Source organism: Petromyzon marinus, unplaced genomic scaffold, assembly GCF_048934315.1.
Source record: "Petromyzon marinus isolate PM22_M1 ecotype Great Lakes invasive population unplaced genomic scaffold, UKy_Petmar_22M1.pri1.0 PM_G_Scaffold_238, whole genome shotgun sequence".
Taxonomy (NCBI): domain Eukaryota; kingdom Metazoa; phylum Chordata; class Hyperoartia; order Petromyzontiformes; family Petromyzontidae; genus Petromyzon; species Petromyzon marinus.
Window position 1 is genome coordinate 52,348 of NW_027422804.1, and position 20,412 is coordinate 72,759.

Sequence of the window (20,412 nt, forward strand, 5' to 3'; positions counted from 1 at the left end):
CTGCAGCCCCGCACACACCCTCTCATGCACACCGTCTCCCCACAAAAATCACAGACTCCACGCCGAGGCTCTACCCACACACACAGAAATGAACTAAAGTTTATTAACGGCACAAAAACCCGCTACCTGGAGGGGGAATATTTCGTGAGGAGAGCCTAGCCTAACTCTGCCTATGACCCCAGTTACACAAACGTCCTACCATGTACCTCGTAGCTGTTCTCACGGCATCGCACGGACGCTATGAGAGTCAGAGGGAGACGGACAAGCGAAACCCTTGCCAATCGCTGCCTCATAGCAGCACTCGCTGGCATCACATGGACGCTGCGAGCGGCTCGAGGAGGCAGGACGGCAGGCAGTGGGTCTGGATTGCCCGGAGGTTGAAGACAACTGCCCCAATCGTCCCGGGGCTCCCACCTTCATTCTCTAAACTTAAAAGGCCCAGGGTGGAATTGTACCGCGCGGCCAATCGCGCGCTTAACCTGCGCCGTCTAAATGGAGGGCCACGGGGTCTGCTGCCGCTCACCCATTGTCCTCCCGTGCTCATTAATTCTAACCCACTGGTCTGCTCTTCTGGCCAATTACTCCACACTCCGCCTATCCCAAGGTCGTGAGTAACTCATCGCGGTTGGTCCAGTGAACCTTTCCCTTCTGCGCCCATAAAATCTTCAGCCAATTTAGGGGCACCGCAGTGTAACCTGTCCTGTGGGGGGTCGGCCAATCTCCTGGCACCGGGAAAACTCTGTGCGGCAAGGCGTTTTCAGATTCATATATTCTTGTAACACCAGAGAACACACACGGGAGAGAAACCCTTCAGGTGCACTCTGTGCGGGAAGGCGTTTACAGTTTCACCAAAGCTTAAAGTACACCAAAGGACACACACGGGAGAGAAACCCTTCAAGTGCAGTGTGTGCGTGAAGGCATTTGCACAGTCATCCGATCTTGTAAAACACCAGAGAACACACACAGGAGAGAAACCCTTCAAGTGTGCTCTGTGCAGGAAGCCGTTTGCAGATTCATCAAATCTTCGAAGACACCAGAGAACACAAAAGAATCACAAGGAGCAAAGTCGGAGTCTGAAATCAGCTTGTGAAAGTCAAAGTGCCGCAATGAGCCCATCCCTCATGAAACACGAACCGGAAGAAAATCCCAGCTTGGACACTTTTAAAGGTATAAAGGTGAAATATGAAGAGGTGATGGTGAAATGTGAAGATGAAGATTCATTTCCAGAATGGGACCTTCACATTGATGAAGGCAACGTGAAGCAGGAGGAGAATTCTGACTGAGGCAGAGCGAGGCAACTCCCAGCAGTTTGTGGAAGTGGAGGTGTGGGTGGACTTGCTTCTAGACAATACAAAGTCAAGTGGAGACCCGGTAGATGTGTAAGCTTGAGACGATGTCGCTACAATAGATGCACCTTTGTCACAGGCCTTTAATGACAGGAACGTGAAGTTGAACACTTTGTGGGCCCGTGGGTTGGGTAGATCTCTAACCAGGAACAAGAGCCAATAAGCTCCCAAGCATTCACTATGTTATCATAATAATTGATTTTACATGGTGCTTGGTTAATTCCCTCAGCAACTCGGAGTTTTGTGTCGTACCTCGTCTGAAACACTCGAAGAGCATCCCCAAGTAGCAGGGTTTCTCTCCTGTGTGTGTTCTCTGGTGTTTTACAAGATCGGATGACTGTGCACAAGGTGGTGGCCCTGCACCAGCCTGCATGTGGACAAGAGCCTGTCAGTAGGGGGCGATGATTGATGCGTCATCTCAGTTGTGTAGTTTGTAGGCAATCTTCATTCGAAGCTTTCGTGACTGCAGGAATCCACACTCTTGAGTTATTTCGGTAAAGTCACCACGTGGGTAGAAACATAACAGATCACGGCGTTTAGATCACAACACAAGCAATCGTCATCAGGTGGGACAACCACAGCAAGAGAAACTGCTGAAGTAGTAGGCGCCTACTCCAGCAGTTTCTTCTTATTGCTGCTGTGCTTGTCCCACCTGATGACGATTGCTTGTGTTGCCATCGAAACGCCGTGATCTGTTATTTGTAGTGTGATGTTTTAAATTTGCTACATTTTGACCCAGACGCCAGCATGCAACGGCCTACTCGTTTTGAATGACGCAACAATAGTACGTTGTACATACACTGTTAAGCAGACGGTGCGTATTTGTAAAATAACTTCTTGTTAATACGATGTAACGTGATGCAGTCGATTTCGCTGCAGTAATTCAATGTTGCTGATATGCCCGTCAATGATTTATAATGAATACTTGTCTGATTGTGCATGTAACATTATCTGAGGGTCACACATTGAACAAGTGATGTTAGGACAAAGTGTGTGTGTGTGTGTTTGGAAGTAACCTGTACAGAGAACTCAGGTGAGACCAGTTGTTCTTGTGATACAGGTCAAAGGGTACTTTTGTGTTTCACGAAGCGTCTGCCTCTGGAGCAACTCATCGTCTTTGAAATAGGGAGCACGCTCGGATCATTCATCAGTTACAAGGCATACCACTTGAAAGTTACACGTATAGGAGGAGGTACATTCTCTAAAACACGAATTGTAGTTTTGTCTTACGTGTTAACGTAGATTTTGTCTAACTAGGACTAGAAATGCTCCTTGCTAATTGACGTCTGGATGTTCGTTACCTATCGGTTGAAGCAAACCCCACTGCTGTTGTTGAGAGGCTGTGCACCAATAATGGTCCAACACATTGACGGCCTTCAGGCCAGGAAAGTCACAACATTTGCACACGAAGGACACATTCACACAAGTACCCCATGCTCCGTTTTGAAGTTTTAAAATGAAACATCTTTGAATTGTGTTGTGTTATGAATTAGATGATTTTATTTTTTCATTAAAAGCTTGTATCAATTTACATCTGGAAGACTTCATTGAAAAGGACATTTCGTGTGAATTTTCTCTCGTCATTAAGTAGATGGCCTTTGCCGGGGGTTCGGACACACAGTTTACACACACAGTGTACACACAGTGTACACATGCACACAGTGTACACACACACAGTGTATACACACATAGCGTACACACACACAGTGTATACACAGTGTACACACACACAGTGTACACACACATTGTACACGCACACAGTGTATACACTGTACACATACACAGGGTATACACTGTACACACACAGTGTACACACATACAGTGTATACACAGTGTACACACACGGTACACACACAGTGTATATACACACAGTGACACATAGTGTGCACACGCAGTGTACACACACTGTATGTGTACACAGTGTACACACGCAGTGTACACACAGTGACACAGTGACACAACAACAACCGCAATTCGCCACTAAGTGGCGGTGACGTCACCACGACGCTTGTGCCAGGCACAGTGACACAGTGACACAGAGCGACACACAGTGACACACAGTGTATACACATAGTGTACACACACACAGTGTACACGCACACAGTGTATACACAGTGTATGTCCACACAGTGTATATATGTACACACACACAGTGTATACATAATAATGTCCACGTTGTTGCTGAGCTCACACACCAAAGGGAGGGAGCAATGGAAAATTAATCTAAATCAGCTTAAACTCCAACTCTGTGACGTCACCACTCTGCATACCTCATCGGCGTGAAACGCCAGGGTGAGGTGTACCTCGCTAGTGACGTCATGTCACCAAGGTATTCCACCGTGCTCTTGAACGTGACGTCACCTCCGCCAGTGTCACTGCAGATATCTTTCCAGTGGCAATCCTTATTTGGGCAAAGCTACGCCCAGTGACTGGCGGCTCATTAACATAATGTGACCGTTAAAGCCGTCTCGAGTTTATTGCGACGGGTTCAGCGCCCACGCCCCCATCCCTCCACATATGGGCCGGCCTCATTAACATAATTTATTCAGGTACAGAGCCGCTCTTGGGAGGGAAGTGACGTCATACTACTTCCTGCTGTCGCTAGGCAACAGGAAGCTGCCCTGTGCGCGCTTGCACTGAAATCCGAGGTGAGAAATTCTCATCGTTGTGGTGGTGGTGGTCGTTGTGGTGGTGGTGGTTGTTGTTGTTTACCAAGGTAGAGCCTCGCTCTCTCTCGTAGGGATGTCAGTTGAGTAGCAGCGAGCATGGGAATCGATGTCCAGGTTGGAACTTTACAACGCGGGGCCTAGCCACGCGGGGCCTTGCCTCCTGCCCTCGCCTGATTGCATTCACTTTAATTATCTCGCTTAAATTTAATTTGTCTTCACCCGGCTCGCCACTTTGTAACTTTGTTTTATTGTAAATATTCACGCAGTTTTTATTTTATTTTGTTAGCAGGCCAAGCCCGCTTGAGCTGCTATACCGCTCTTGTTATCAGAAGCAACCTGCCCACAACAACACAAGGTGAGGCTTTGTCAACGTGTGTGAATGTTTTGACTTAAAACTTTGGTGACTGCAGGAATTAATATTCTTGGTTATTTCGGTAAAGTCACGTAGATAGAAAATAAAATAGAAATAAATAAGAATAAATTGTAAATAAAGCAAAAAAACTCACGTTTTGATCGCAACACAAGTGGTCTTTATTTAATGTAATTGTATTATCTGTTATTGTTATTTTCTATCTACGTAACTTTACTGAAAGAAACAAGAATACGTGTGTCAATGTCTATCGGTCAAAGACGCTAAACGGAGTGACGCGCAAACTCCAAATATACAGCAGGCGTCAGGGTCGGAATCGAACCCACGACTTCCTGTGCACCAGGTGAGGTAGTTAACATCTCACCACGGAGAGAGACACGTAAACTCCAGTTAGCCTCGGCTATGTTCATTGATCCTCAATTAATTACTTGGTGGAGTGAGGAAGCATTCATGCCAAGCAGATGAAGGTGGCCAGGCATGATTCTAGACACGCCACCGCCTGTTTACCCAGTGACAGTGTACAGTTTGTGTTTGCAGTAACGTCTGTTAACTCTGTTGAACACGGAGGTTATAGCGTAACAATAGTTTACTTTTGTTTTCCTCTGGAACTCTTTATAAGAATGGAAACAGGAAGTTAACACAGCACACACATGCAGCTGAAATCGGAACTGTTCATCCCAGCATTCAAGGACATCTGAGCCTGGATTCACACCTCTAAGTTGCGATTGAACGTTAATTTATGAATTTCTGCACAACACAAATAGTATTGTTTTCAACACCCTTTGCTGTGTCAGCTGAATTTAGCTCTCATAAATATTCCTTTTGAAGCCAGACAGCTGAAATTGTGTGGTTGGAGTTTTTGGTGAACATTCATTTTGAAGATACGAGGGCTTCCAGGCATGTTTATGACCATTTGCCCTCTCATTGTGTGCCATAACAGCCCTGTGATGAATTTGGGAAACGTTTTTACTACATCATGAATATATGAATGTAGACGTGTAAGTCACATGTGACTATATATGCATTCCTCTGTGCCTCGATACTGACGTGTAGATGGTGTGGATATTATTTTTTTCTGTCTGCAGCTGACGCTTCCTCTGACGCTTCCTCCGCAGAATTGGTCTGATGGAGCAAATGCGCTCAGCGCAGCTCGGTAGGACAAGGCTCCAATGCGACCGGTGTGCATACAGCACGGATCGGACTGGAGATTTCACACGGCACAAGAGAACTCACACGGGAGAGAAACCCTTCAAGTGCACTGTGTGTTGGAAGGCGTTTTCACGGTCATTTGTTGTTAAAAAACACCAGAGAACACACACGGGAGAGAAACCCTTCAAGTGCACGATGTGCGGGAAGGCGTTTGCACAGTCATCACATCTGCAAAGACACCGGAGTACACACACAGGAGGGAAACCCTTCAGGTGCACTCTGTGTGGGATGGCGTTTGCACAGTCACATCTTAAAGTACACCAGAGAACACCGAAGCATCAGAAGATCCACAAGGAGTGCAGTCTGAAATCAGCTTGTGAAAGTCAAAGTGCCACCATGAGCCCATCCCTCATGAAACACGAACCGGAAGAAAATCCCAGCGTGGACACTTTTAGAGGTATCGAGGTGAAATATGAAGAGGTGATGGTGAAGAGGGAAGAAGTGATGGTGAAGAGCGAAGAAGTGAAGGTGAAATGTGAAGATGAAGATTCAAATCCAAAATGGGACCTTCACATCAATGGAGGCAACGTGAAGCAGGAGGAGAATTCTGACTGTGAGGCAGAGCGAGGCAACTCCCAGCAGTTTGTGGAAGTGGAGGTGTGGGTGGACTTCCTCCGAGACAATACAAAGTCAAGTGGAGAACCGGTAGATGTGTAAGCTTGAGACGATGTCGCTACAATAGATGCACCTTTGTCACAGGCCTTTAATGACAAGAATGTGAAGTTGAACACTCAGTTTCTAGGTTCTATCTGCAGAGTAAGGGCGAGCGGCCAGTCTTTGTGGACCTGTGGGTTGGGTAGATCTCTAACCAGGAGCGAGAGACAATAAGCCCCCAAGCATTCACTATGTTATAATAATTGCATTTACACGGTGCTTGCTTAACCGCCTCAGCAACTCGAAGTTTCCTGTCGTACCTCGTCTGAAACACTCGAAGAGCATCCCCAAGTAGCAGCTGCCCCTGTGTGGCACAAGGTGGTGGCCCTGCACCGGCCTGCATGTGGACAAGAGCCTGTCAGTAGGGGGCGATGATTGATGCGTCATCTCAGTTGTGTAGTTTGTAGGCAATCTTGATTCGAAGCTTTCGTAACTGCAGGAATCCACACTCTTGAGTTCTTTCGGTAAAGTCACCACGTGGGTAGAAACATAACAGATCACGGCGTTTAGATCACAACACAAGCAATCGTCATCAGGTGGGACAACCACAGCAAGAGAAACTGCTGAAGTAGTAGGCGCCTACTCCAGCAGTTTCTTCTTCTTGCTGCTGTGCTTGTCCCACCTGATGACGATTGCTTGTGTTGCCATCGAAACGCCGTGATCTATTATTTGTAGCGTAATGTTTAGAATTTGCTACATTTTGACCCAGACGCCAGCATGCAACGGCCTACTCGTTTTGAATGACGCAACAATAGTACGTTGTACATACACTGTTAAGCAGACGGTGCGTATTTGTAAAATAGCTTCTTGTTAATACGATGTAACGTGATGCAGTCAATTTCGCTGCAGTAATTCAATGTTAATATGCCCGTCAATATGCCCGTCAATAATTTAGAATTAATACTTGTCTGATTGTGCGCGTACATGTAACATTTTATCTGAGGGTCACACATTGAATAAGTGATGTTAGGACAAAGTGTGTGTGTGTGTTTGGAAGTAACCTGTGCAGAGAACTCAGGTGAGACCCGTTGTTCTTGTGATACAGGTCAAAGGGTACTTTTGTGTTTCACGAAGCGTCTGCCTCTGAAGCAACTCATCGTCTTTGAAATAGGGAGCACGCTCGGATCATTCATCAGTTACAAGGCATACCACTTGAAAGTTACACGTTTAGGAGGAGGTACATTCTCTACAACACGAATTGTAGTTTTGTCTTATGTGTTGATGTAGATTTTGTCTAACTGGGACTAGAAATGCTCCTTGCTGATTCACGTCTGGATGTTCGTACCTATCGGTTGAAGCAAACCCCACTGCTGTTGTTGAGACGCTGTGCACCAATAAGGGTCCAACACATTGACGGCCTTCAGGCCAGGAAAGTCACAACATTTGCACATGAAGGACGCATTCACGCAAGTACCCCATGCTCCGTTTTGAAGTCTTTAAAATGAAACATCTTTGAATTGTGTTGTGTTTTGAATTAGATGATTTTATTTCTTCATTAAAAGCTTGTATCAATTTACATGTGGAAGACTTCATTGAAAAGGACATTTCGTGTGAATTTTCTCTCGTCATTAAGTAGATGGCCTTGCTGGGGGTTCGGTTCAATGCGGACACAAACAGTGTACACACACACAGTGTACACACACACAGTGTACACACAGCGTACACACACAGTGTATACACACAGTGTACACATACACAGTGTACACACACAGTGTACACACACACAGTGTACACACAGTGTATACACAGTGTACACACACACAGTGTACATACAGTGTGTACACAATGTACACACACATTGTACACACACAGTGTACACACACATTGTACATACAGTATATACACAGTGTACACACACGGTACACACACAGTGTATATATACACACACAGTGTACACACACACAGTGACACACAGTGTAGACAGACAGGGTATACACAGTGTACACACACACAGTGACACACAGTGACACACAGCGACACACAGTGACACACACATTGTATACACATAGTGTACATACACACAGTGCACACACACACAGTGTATACACAATAATGTCCACGGTGTTGTAGCTGAGCTCACACACCCAAGGGAGGGAGCAATGGAAAATGAATCTAAATCAACTTAAACTCCACCTTTGTGACGTCACCACTCTGCATTACCTCATCGGCGTGAAACGCCAGGGGGAGGTTTCCCTCCGTAGTGACGTCATGTCACCAAGGTATTCAGTCCACCGCGTTCTTGAGCGTGACGTCACCTCCGCCTGGGTCGCTGCCGATATCGTTCCAGTGGCAATCCTTATTTGGGCAAAACTACGCCCAGTGACTGGTGGCTCATTAACATAATGTATTCGTTAAAGCCGTCGCGAGTTTATTGCGACGGGTTCAGCGCCCACGCCCCCATCGCTGACATATGGGCCGGCCTCATTAACATAATTTATTCGGTTACAGAGCCGCTCGTGGGAGGGAAGTGACGTCATACTACTTCCTGCTGTCGCTAGGCAACAGGAAGCTGCCGTGTGCGCGCTTGCACTGAAATCCGAGGTGAGAAATTCTCATCGTTGTGGTGGTGGTCGTTGTGGTGGTGGTTGTTGTTGTTTACCAAGGTAGAGCCTCTCTCTCGTAGGGATGTCAGTTGAGTAGCAGCGAGCATGGGAATCGATGTCCAGGTTGGAACTTTACAACGCGGGGCCTAGCCACGCGGGGCCTTGCCTCCTGCCCTCGCCTGATTGCGTTTACTTTAATTATCTCGCTTAAGTTTAATTTGTCTTCACCCGGCTCGCCACTTTGTAACTTTGTTTTATTGTCAATATTCACGCAGTTTTTATTTTCTTTTGTTAGCAGGCCAAGCCCGCTTGAGCTGCTATACCGCTCTTGTTATCAGAAGCGACCTGCCCACAACAACACAAGGTGAGGCTTTGTCAACGTGTGTGAATGTTTTGACTTAAAACTTTGGTGACTGCAGGAATTAATATTCTTGGTTCTTTCGGTAAAGTCACATAGATAGAAAATTAAATGAAAATAACATTATAAATTAAATGAAAAATAAAGTAATAAACCGACGACGTTTCGATCGCAACACAAGTGGTCTTTATCTTATTAAATTTAATCTGTTATTTGTATTTTCTATCTCCGTGACTTTACTGAAAGAACCAACAATACGTGCGTCAATGTCTATCGGTCAAAGACGCTAAGCGCGTGCCGCTGTTGACTCTGAATGTGTGGAGGGGAACACCTTCACCACGGGGAGAGAGAGACAGAGACACGGATAGCCTCGGCTATGTTGATTGATCCTCGATTCATTACTTGGTGGAGTGAGGAAGAATTAATGCTGAGCAGATGAAGGTGGCCAGGCATGGTTCTGGTCACACCACCACCTGTTTACTCATGGCAGTGTGTGACAGTGTCAAGTTTGTGTTTGCAGTAAAGTCTATCAACTCTGTTGAACGTGGAGGTTATATCAAAACAATAGTTTATTTTTGTTTTCCTCTGGAACTCTTTATAAGAATGAAAACAGGAGGTGAACACAGCACACACCTTCAGCTGAAGTCAGAACTGTTCATCCCCAGCATTCAAGGACATCTGAGCCTGGATTCACACCTCTAAGTTGCGATTGAACATTAATTCATGCATTTCTGCAAAACACAAATAGTATTGTTTTCAACACCCTTTGCTATGTCAGCTGAATTTAGCGTTCATAAATATTCATTTTGTAGTCAGACAGCCGAAATTGTGTGCTTAGAGTTTTGGGTTACCATTCATCTTGATGATATGAAGGCTTACAGGCATATTAATGACATTTTCCCTCTCATTGTGTGCCATAACAACCCGTGGAGAGAAACCCTTCAGGTGCACTCTGTGCGGGAAGGCGTTTGCACGTTCATCAAATCTGATTAATTTGGGAAACTTTTTCACTACATCATGAATATATTAATAAGTATAGACGTGTAAGTCACGTGTGCATTCCTCTGTGCCTGACGTGTAGATGGTGTGGATATTCTTTTTTTATGTCTGCAGCTGACGCTTCCTCTGCAGATTTGGTCTGATGGAGCAAAGGCACTCAGCGCAGCTCGGTACGACAAGTCAACAATGCGACCAGCGTGCATACAGCACGGACCGGACTGGAAATCTGACACAGGAGAGAAACCCTGCAAGTGCACTGTGTGTGGGAAGGCGTTTGCATGTTCATCTGTTGTTAAAAAAACACCAGAGAACACACACGGGAGAGAAACCCTTCAAGTGCGGTGTGTGTGGGAAGGCGTTTGCAGATTCATCAAATCTTCAAGTACACCAAAGATCACACACGGGAGAGAAACCCTTCAAATGTACTGTGTGTAACAAGGCATTTGCATGGCCATCAGTTTTTCAGAACCACCAGAGAACACACACGGGAGAGAAACCCTTCAGGTGCACGATGTGCGGGATGGCGTTTACACAGTCATGTAATCTTGTAACACACCAGAGAACACACACGGGAGAGAAACCCTTCAAGTGCAGTGTTTGTGGGAAGACATTTTCAGGTTCATTTGTTCTTAAAACACACCAGAGAACACACACGGGAGAAACACCCTTCAAGTGCAGTGTGTGTGGGAAGGCATTTTCATGGTCATCTGCTCTTAAAAAACACCAGAGAACACACAGGAGAGAAACCCTTCAAGTGTACTCTGTGCGGCAAGGCGTTTTCATATTCATGTCATCTTGTAACACACCAAAGAACACACACGGGAGAGAAACCCTTCAAGTGCAGTGTTTGTGGGAAGGCATTTGCACAGTCATCTGCTCTTGTAGAACACCAGAGAACACACACGGGAGAGAAACCCTTCAAGGGCAGTGTGTGCGTGAAGGCATTTTCACAGTCATCTGCGCTTGTAAAACACCAGAGAACACACACGGGAGAGAAACCCTTCAAGTGCAGTGTTTGTGGGAAGGCATTTTCATGGTCATCTGCTCTTAAAAAACACCAGAGAACACACACGGGAGAGAAACCCTTCAAGTGCAGTGTGTGTGGGAAGGCGTTTGCAGAGTCATCTGCTCTTAAAAAACACCAGAGAACACACACGGGAGAGAAACCTTTCAGGTGCACTCTGTGCGGGAAGGCGTTTGCACGTTCATCAAATCTTGAAGTACACCAGAGAACACACACGAGAGAGAAACCCTTCAAGTGCAGTGTGTGCGTGAAGGCGTTTGCACATTCATCTGATCTTGTAAAACACCAGAGAACACACACAGGAGAGAAACCCTTCAAGTGCAGTGTGTGCGTGAAGGCGTTTGCACATTCATCTGCTCTTGTAGTACACCAGAGAACACACACGGGAGAGAAACCCTTCAAGTGTACTCTGTGCGGGAAGCCGTTTGCAGATTCATCAAATCTTCAAGTACACCAGAGAGCACAGAAGCATCAGAAAATCCACAAGGAGTGCAGTCTGAAATCAGCTTGTGAAAGTCAAAGTGCCGCAATGAGCCCATCCCTCATGAAACACGAACCGGAAGAAAATCCCAGCTTGGACACTTTTGAAGGTATCGAGGTGAAATATGAAGAGGTGATGGTGAAATGTGAAGAAGTGATGAGCGAAGAAGTGAAGGTAAAATGTGAAGATGATCCAAAATGGGACCTTCACATCGTGAAGCAGGAGGAGAATTCTGACTGAGGCAGAGTGAGGCAACTCCCAGCAGTTTGTGGAAGTGGAGGTGTGGGTGGACTTGCTCCTAGACAATACAAAGTCAAGTGGAGACCCGGTAGATGTGTAAGCCAGAGACGATGTTGCTTCAATAGATGCACCTTTGTCACAGGCCTTTAATGAGAAGAATGTGAAGTTGAACACTTTGTGGGCCCATGGGTTGGGTAGATCTTTAACCAGGAGCGAGAGACAATAAGCTCCCAAGCATTCACTATGTTATCATAATTGCATTTACACGGTGCTTGCTTAACCGCCTCAGCAACTCGGAGTTTTGTGTCGTACCTCGTCTGAAACACTCGAAGAGCATCCCCAAGTAGCAGCTGCCCCTGTGCCGCACAAGGTGGTGGCCCTGCACCGGCCTGCATGTGGACAAGAGCCTGTCCGTAGGGGGCGATGATTGATGTGTCATCTCAGTTGTGTAGTTTGTAGGTAATGTTTAGAATTTGCTACATTTTCACTTCGACGCCAGCATGCAATGGCCTACTCGTTTTGAATGACACAATAGTATGTTTTACATACACTGTGAAGCAGACTGCAACTTTTTAAAAAGTTTCTTGTTAATACGATGTAACGTGATGCAGTATATTTCACTGCAGTAATCCAATTTTGTTAATATGCCTGTCAATAATTTAGAATGTATACTTGTCTGGTTTTGTGCATACTTGTAACATTTGATCTATAAGGGTCAAACATTGAATAAGTGATGTTAGGACAAAGTGTGTGTGTGTGTTTGAAAGTAACCTGTACAGAGAACTCAGGTGAGACCTGTTGTTCTTGTGATACAGGTCAAAGGGTACTTTTGTGTTTCATGAAGCATCTAGAGCAACTCATTGTCTTTGAAATAGGTAGCACGCTCGGATCATTTATCAGTTACAAGGCATACCACTTAAAAGTTACACGTATAGGAGGAGGTACATTCTCTACAACACGAATTGTAATTTTGTCTTACGTGTTGACGTAGATTTTGTCTAACTGGGACTAGAAATGCTCCTTGCTGATTCACGTCTGGATGTTCGTAACCTATCGGTTGAAGCAAACCCCACTGCTGTTGTTGAGACGCTGTGCACCATTTAAGGGTCCAACACATTGACGGCCTTCAGGCCAGGAAAGTCACAACATTTGCACACGAAGGACGCATTCACGCAAGTACCCCATGCTCCGTTTTGAAGTTTTAAAATGAAACATCTTTCAATTGTGTTGTGTTTTGAATTAAATGATTTTATTTCTTCATTAAAAGCTTGTATCAATTTACATCTGGAAGACTTCATTGCAAAGGACATTTCGTGTGAATTTTCTCTCAACGTTAAGTAGATGGCCTTGCAGGGGGTTCGGTTCAATGCGGACACAAACAGTGTACACACACAATGTACACACACAGTGTACACACACACAGTGTACACAAACAGTGTACACACACAGTGTACACACACAGTGTACACACACACAGTGTACACAAACAGTGTACACACACACAGTGTACACAAACTGACACAGCGACACACAGTGACAAAAACAAAGATACAAAGATCCCCCATATAGCCTTAGACTGTAGGGGCAAGTCCTGTTAGCGAGCACCTATGAAGGCCTGAACGGTACACGAGGGGGTGGGCGGCCAGCACCACGCCCGACCGCCTTTGTCTCCCTAGTGGCAATGTTTACACACCGCACCAGGTACTCATTTTAGGCTGAGTCGACCTAAGGGAAGCCCGGGACCGGTTCAGATAATCGTCACTGGTGTTGGCCGTGAGCGGGAATCGAACCCGGGTCGCCAGGTTCATAGTGCAGCGCGCTAACCGCTACACTATCGCTCCCCACACACAGTGACACACAGCGACACACACACAGTGACACACAGTACACACACACAGTGTACACACACAGTGTACACAAACACAGTGACACACAGTGTACACACACAGTGTACACAAACAGTGACACAGCGACACAGTGACACACAGTGACACACGTGGTGTCAATAAAGTTACAGACACCACGTGGTGTCAATAAAGTTACAGGAACTGCGTGGTGTCACTAAAGTTACAGCCACCACGTGGTGTCAGTAAAGTTTACAGCCACCACGTGGTGTCAATAAAGTTACAGCCACCACGTGGTGTCAGTAAAGTTTACAGCCACCACGTGGTGTCAGTAAAGTTTACAGCCACCACGTGGTGTCAATAAAGTTACAGCCACCACGTGGTGTCAATAAAGTTACAGCGGCCTAGAGGGGCGGACCGCGAAGCCTCCTCGGCGAAAACTTCGTGCCGGTAAAACCCCTCACACCCCCTAGGCAGGGATCCCCTTGACCCCTCACACCCCCTAGGCAGGGATCCCCTTGACCCCTCACACCCCCTAGGCAGGGATCCCCTTGACCCCTCACACCCCTAGGCAGGGATCCCCCTATGGGCAGTGTTGAGTCTATGGTGCAGTGTTGAGTCTATGGGTAGTGTTGAGTCTATGGTGCAGTGTTGAGTCTATGGTGCATTGTTGAGTCTATGGGCAGTGTTGAGTCTATGGTGCAGTGTTGAGTCTATGGTGCAGTGTTGAGTCTATGGTGCAGTGCTGAGTCTATGGGTAGTGTTGAGTCTATGGTGCAGTGTTGAGTCTATGGTGCAGTGTTGAGTCTATGGGCAGTGTTGAGTCAGTGGGCAGTGTTGAGTCTATGGGCAGTGTTGAGTCTGTGGGCAGTGTTGAGTCTATGGGCAGTGTTGAGTCTATGTTGCAGTGTTGAGTCTATGGTGCAGTGTTGAGTCTATGGTGCAGTGTTGAGTCTACGGGCAGTGTTGAGTCTATGGTGCAGTGTTGAGTCTACGGGCAGTGTTGAGTCTATGGGTAGCAGTGTTGAGTCTATGGTGCAGTGTTGAGTCTTTGGTGCAGTGTTGAGTCTATGGTGACGTGTTGAGTCTATGGTGCAGTATTGAGTCTATGGTGCAGTGTTGAGTCTATGGTGTAGTGTTGAGTCTATGGTGACGTATTGAGTCTATGGTGCAGTGTTGAGTCTATGGGCAGTGTTGAGTCAGTGGGCAAACGTACAAAATCAGCAGGGGATCAAATACTTTTTTCCCTCACTGCAGTAGAGACGATGAGACGAAGGGGTGTATCTACTTCATGTAGCAGAAGGTTTCAACGAGAACTGTTTGGTTTGATCAATTAATGCGGTTGAATCAGAAATGATTTTGTTGGATTGTATGACGAGGCTGTTGGTGGGATCTCTTTTTATTTTTGTATAGCTACCATCGTTGAGTAATTCTTGAATTTTGTTGTTATATTGTATTTTATCCACGATGACAGTGGCATTGACCTTGTCGGCTGAGAGGATGACAATGTCATCCCTCTTTTTTAATTCATATAATAATCAGATTTGATTATTTTTATATATTTATTCTTATTTAAAAATAATCAAATTTGATTAGTTACATACTAAAGGAAAATTTATTTATTATTTAAAATAATCAAATGTGATTATTTGTAAGTTTTATTAATTATTATTATAAAATAATAAAATTTGGTTATAAAGAAAGGCGAAATTATTAATTAAATATTTCTGCCTTGATTTATTATGTTAAAGTGATCGAAATTGGGCAATTATTTTATTATTTATTATTTAAAATAATCCAATTTGATTATTTTAACTTATAATGGATATTCATTTATTATTTAAAAAAAATCAAATTTTATTATTTTAATTTATAAATTTTTACTTATTTAATCTTATTTTTAAAATAATCAAATTTGGTTTTTATTTATTCTTATTTAAAAGTAATCAAATTTGATTATTTTTAATTTATTTTTATTTATTTATAATGATTTTACAATAATCAAATTTGAGTATTTTTTATCATTTTATTATTATTTATTTAATATTATAAAAATATAATCAAATTTAATTGTAGTCTGAGTCCGACCTAGGGGGAGGCCCACGACTGCTTCAGATCTCCGTCGCCGGCCCCAGTCGGCCGAGAGAGGCGTCACGTGACGAGTGGCTGTGGGGTCACACCAAGCCGCGCGAACATCGCCAGAGGACACATCGATCCGAGAATCGATGTCACGCGTTGGAATCGCCCCGCCGCCGCCGCCCGCTGCTGCCGCTGACGCTCGGCGATCCGCGCGGCCGTAGTTTTTTAGCGACAGGATCGCGAATCGATTCCCTCCGGCGCTCCACGCCATCACGACGATGTTGACCTCCGCCGCCCGGCACGCGGCCAAGCGCCTGGGAGTCAATGGCGAAGGCAACGACCGCGTCCAGGCGGGCGCGATGGTGAGCGTCAGTGACGAGCGACTTGACGAGGTGTTTTTATAACGAGAAGATGTTTCTTTTACTTCTCCTCGCCCAGAGCCTCGTTGTGAGGCCTGGGCCAGAGGCTTCACTCAGGCGACGTGCCACCACCACCACCAGCCGTGTTTATATTATTTAACGTGATTGTTTAGCTTTGTAACTCGCAGATTCCAGTGCCGTTGCGAAGAGCTTCTCGTTGTTGGTGTTGGGGATGGACCACGCGGACCACAGCATCGCTAGGCTCTGCTTACGTTCAGTAAAACGCGTTTTGGTAAACGTGGATTTCGTGTTCGTTAACACTTTGGGCTATTTCCAGTGTAATTTTTTTATACGGCGTTTTCTCTTCTAAGGGTGGGTATTCTCTTTGCACTGAACTAAAATAATAAAAAAATATTAAACAATAAAAACATTACTCATTGTTTTTTTCGGTAAAGTCACGTATGTAGAAATACAATAAAATTATATTAAAACAAAAAACAATCACGACGTTTCCATCACAACGCAAGCGATCTTCATCAGGTGTCAAGAACAAATCACGGAGGTAAATACAGCAAAAGATGAGAGACGAGAATTCAACAAACCTGAAACAACATTATGTGAAGCACATCCAGTCAGGCCAACAACACAGACACTTCCTGGCGGACCACGAATAAAAACATTGCCTACCAGGAGAAATTCGTTCATGAGGCTATCCACATATACAAGCACAGAGACAATTTCAACCGAGAAGATGGATTCTGGCTTAACAATCATTGGAAGGATTTGATAAACCATTTCGGGTCTTAATTGTTCACGCTTACGGTGGCTTTCAGACCGCATCCATTATTTTCGTCTCCCCCCTCCTCTTTTCAGAACATAGATGGACTGGTCCATCTGAACAAACTCTCAAATCGCTCTCCGTGGTGCTGACGTTAAAAAAAATGCCACTTTTATTCAAATTTTCTTGCTGTGGTTTTCACACCTGATGATGATTGCTTCTTGTGTTGCAGTCAAAACGTCGTGAGAATTGTATTGTTTTATATTTTTATTATTTTATTGTTTCCCTTCTACGTGGTGACTTTTCCGGAAGAACCAAGAATATTAATCCCTGCAGTCACGAAAGCTTTAAATCAAAAGTTAAAATACTAATTAAGTTAAAATACCGATATGTTAAATGTCCCACGCGATAGCGTCGTGGGGTAGCTCTTCGACCCTCCCCAATGTGATTAAAAACTTTGCGGAATAAAACTTTACAGCGTCTACAAAAGCGCACCTGGCGGTGGGGGATGCGAGTTCCAGAGTTTGTAACTCGAGGGCCGTTTAGATTTAAAGTTAAACTCGCGAACGTTCTTAGCGATTACTGAAATGATGGCACTGAGCTATGGCCATTTTTTGCCAAACGGATGCAGATTTAAAAAGCCCTTTAATGCAAGTGTCTGCATCTGCTCCGATATCACTTGCCGGCGATGTTAGCCTTGGCTTTATTTTGGTGATTTTGAAAAAGTTTTATGGTTTGGCCATGATTGTTTTGTTGTAGTACGGAGTTAGACTGATGGCTTTAATCTTAGTTGTCTTGTGGTTGTTGTTGTTTGACTTGCATCCCACTGGGATTTTTGCACACAGCGTTGGTGTACGGTGCTATTTCAAGGATTATTTTGCTGTTTTTTCCTGGATTTTTTGTTTGCACAGTCACACAAAGTCACTTTAAGATGTTTTTATTGTTCATGTTTTTGTTTGTTGCGGTTGCACCCGATTCAAGAGCCAAATGGCTCACAGGGCTATACCAAATAAATGAAACTGAAAACTGTCTTCTCGGTATAGGAGGAAACAACAGCTTTGCACAATAGTCGTGTTGAGTTTGCTTCCTTGCCGACGTGCACAGGACACGTTTGAGGACCCACACAAGCCCCCACCGTCGGCTGTGGTTCACGTGCGGGGACTCTCGGACACAGCCCTCGAGTCGGACCTCGTGGAGGCCGTGCGGTACTTTGGCCTAGTCAGGTGACCAGTCGGTGGTGACCGTTGCCCGCATGGGGAAGAAAGCTGTATTATTATTGTTGTTTACCGAAAACACCAAAGATTAATTCCTGCAGTCACGAAAGCTTTGAACCAAGTTTAAACCGCCTCTACGGGGAGGTATAAGGTCTGTATCTTTGTGTCTGTCTTTGTGTTGTCTTGTGTTGTCTCTGCTTGTGTATCTGCCTTTGTGTCTGTGCTTGGATTTGTTTCTCTGTGCTGTCTCTGCCTGTGTGTCGGTCTTGGTGCTTCCGAATGTTTGCTGCCGTGCTCCACTTTGCTCTATGCATACCTCATGCTAAAATGTCCCATTGTCTCTCAGCCTTGCCTTCTCATGCTAAAATGTCCCATTGTCTCTCAGCCTTGCCTTCTCATGCTAATATGTCCCATTGTCTCTCAGCCTTGCCTTCTCTGCCTATTTAAGGCGACTTCACTGTGTGCTTGTACCTGTGCTGGTCTGCTGTACTTGAATGTCTATGTGTGTGTGTGCCATCTGTATCTTAAATTTCATACTTAACTTGCAATTTAGCAATCTTTGAAATAACGTAATCAACCAGGCTTTGCGTTAATTGTGTTTTGACCGACCGTCTGTGTTGCTTTATTTGGTTTCCAAATTCTGCTAAACTCTTGTCTGTTTGGTATGCTTCTCTCTCTATGTCCCCTATTGTGTCGGTGTTAGTTCCCCCCTACTTGGGTGTTTGTATATACATCTGGGGTTATGTGTTTCCCCTCTCTCTTAAATTTAGCTCTTCTGTACCTGATGATGGCTGCTTGTGTTGCAACCGAAACGTCGTACGCTATTATGTAATTTTATTAATTCTTATTTATACGTGACTTTACCGAAAAAAAAACAAAGATTATTGTTGTTATTATAGTTATTATTGTTATTGGTGTTATTATTGTTATTATTGTTGTGGTGGTGGTGTTTGCGGACGTGGAGTGAACGTAGACCTTGGAAATTCGAGTATTACCGATTTTCGGTTCAATAACTCAAGAAATTGCATAACACAAAAATACTCGATGGTTCTTAAGCACGGGGTGGAAGATGCCCTTTCTGGGGGTGCAAGACGTGCCAGATTATTTTTTAACAAGGTAAATCCATCGAAACACATTGAGCACGGGCACGTACGCACCGCTACTTTGTTCCATCAAACCTCTAAATTAATAAACATTGTACGTTTTAAAAAAAATATTGAGAACCAAAGGGGGGGTGGCAAGGCTGCAGGTTAAAGCTCAAGAACCACTTCCGTAAATAAAAAGTCGTGGCCGCGTGTGGCGGTGGACGAGAGGGCGCGGCGTTGCCCACGTCACGGCGTGATCGGCGACGCCGTGCGTGGCTTACTCGGGGCCTTGCCAGCCTGAAGTGACCAACCAAAAACCACTTCATCTTCTTTGGGGTTCTTTCGGTAAAGTCACCACCGCGTAGAATGAGAATAAAATAATAAATTAATAAAAATAACGCGATAAAATTCTCACGACGTTTCGGGCCACAACACAAGTGGCCTTCATCAGGTGAAGGGACGAGACTGCCAAACTGAAATGGGACAGTCTCGTCCCTTCACCTGATGAAGGCGACTTGTGTTGTGGCCGAAACGTCGTGAGAATTTTATTGTGTTTTTTTATTAATTTATTATTTTATTCTCATTCTACGCGACTATACCGAAAGAACCAAAGAAGATGAATCCTTGCAGTCACGAAAGCTTTAAATGGAAACAAAAACCGTTTGTTTTTCAATTTCCCCAAGTCACGAATTCCCTCCGAATTAAAGTGCCGCTGCTGCTTTTGTTGTGCCGTCTGACAAAAGCGGCACACGTTCAACTGTGATTAGTAACCGTGTTAAAAATTAATATCTCGTATTGAAATGGTGCACACACGTACCTTGTTTATGTACGTTTGAAGAGGCTTCGTTTGTCAGGTGATACATCGACAGAAGAAGACTACATTACCCTCAAGATGTATTTTAAATATAATTATATTCTTACAGTACATTCAATTCCAACGTACTACACTGCCAAACTGAAATGGGACGTGGCATCTAACCTGCATCCAACCAGTCTCCACTCCGTTGCATGCATTGAAACATTTCTTGAGATCAAATGAGGTGACTTGGAGCAGACCAACCTCGTGTTTAACATTAACAACAACAGGCATGCGTTTTAAAGTCGGCCACATCTTTGAATAACGGCACTCGTTTGAATCGCTCCCTCCGTGCAGCTACGTG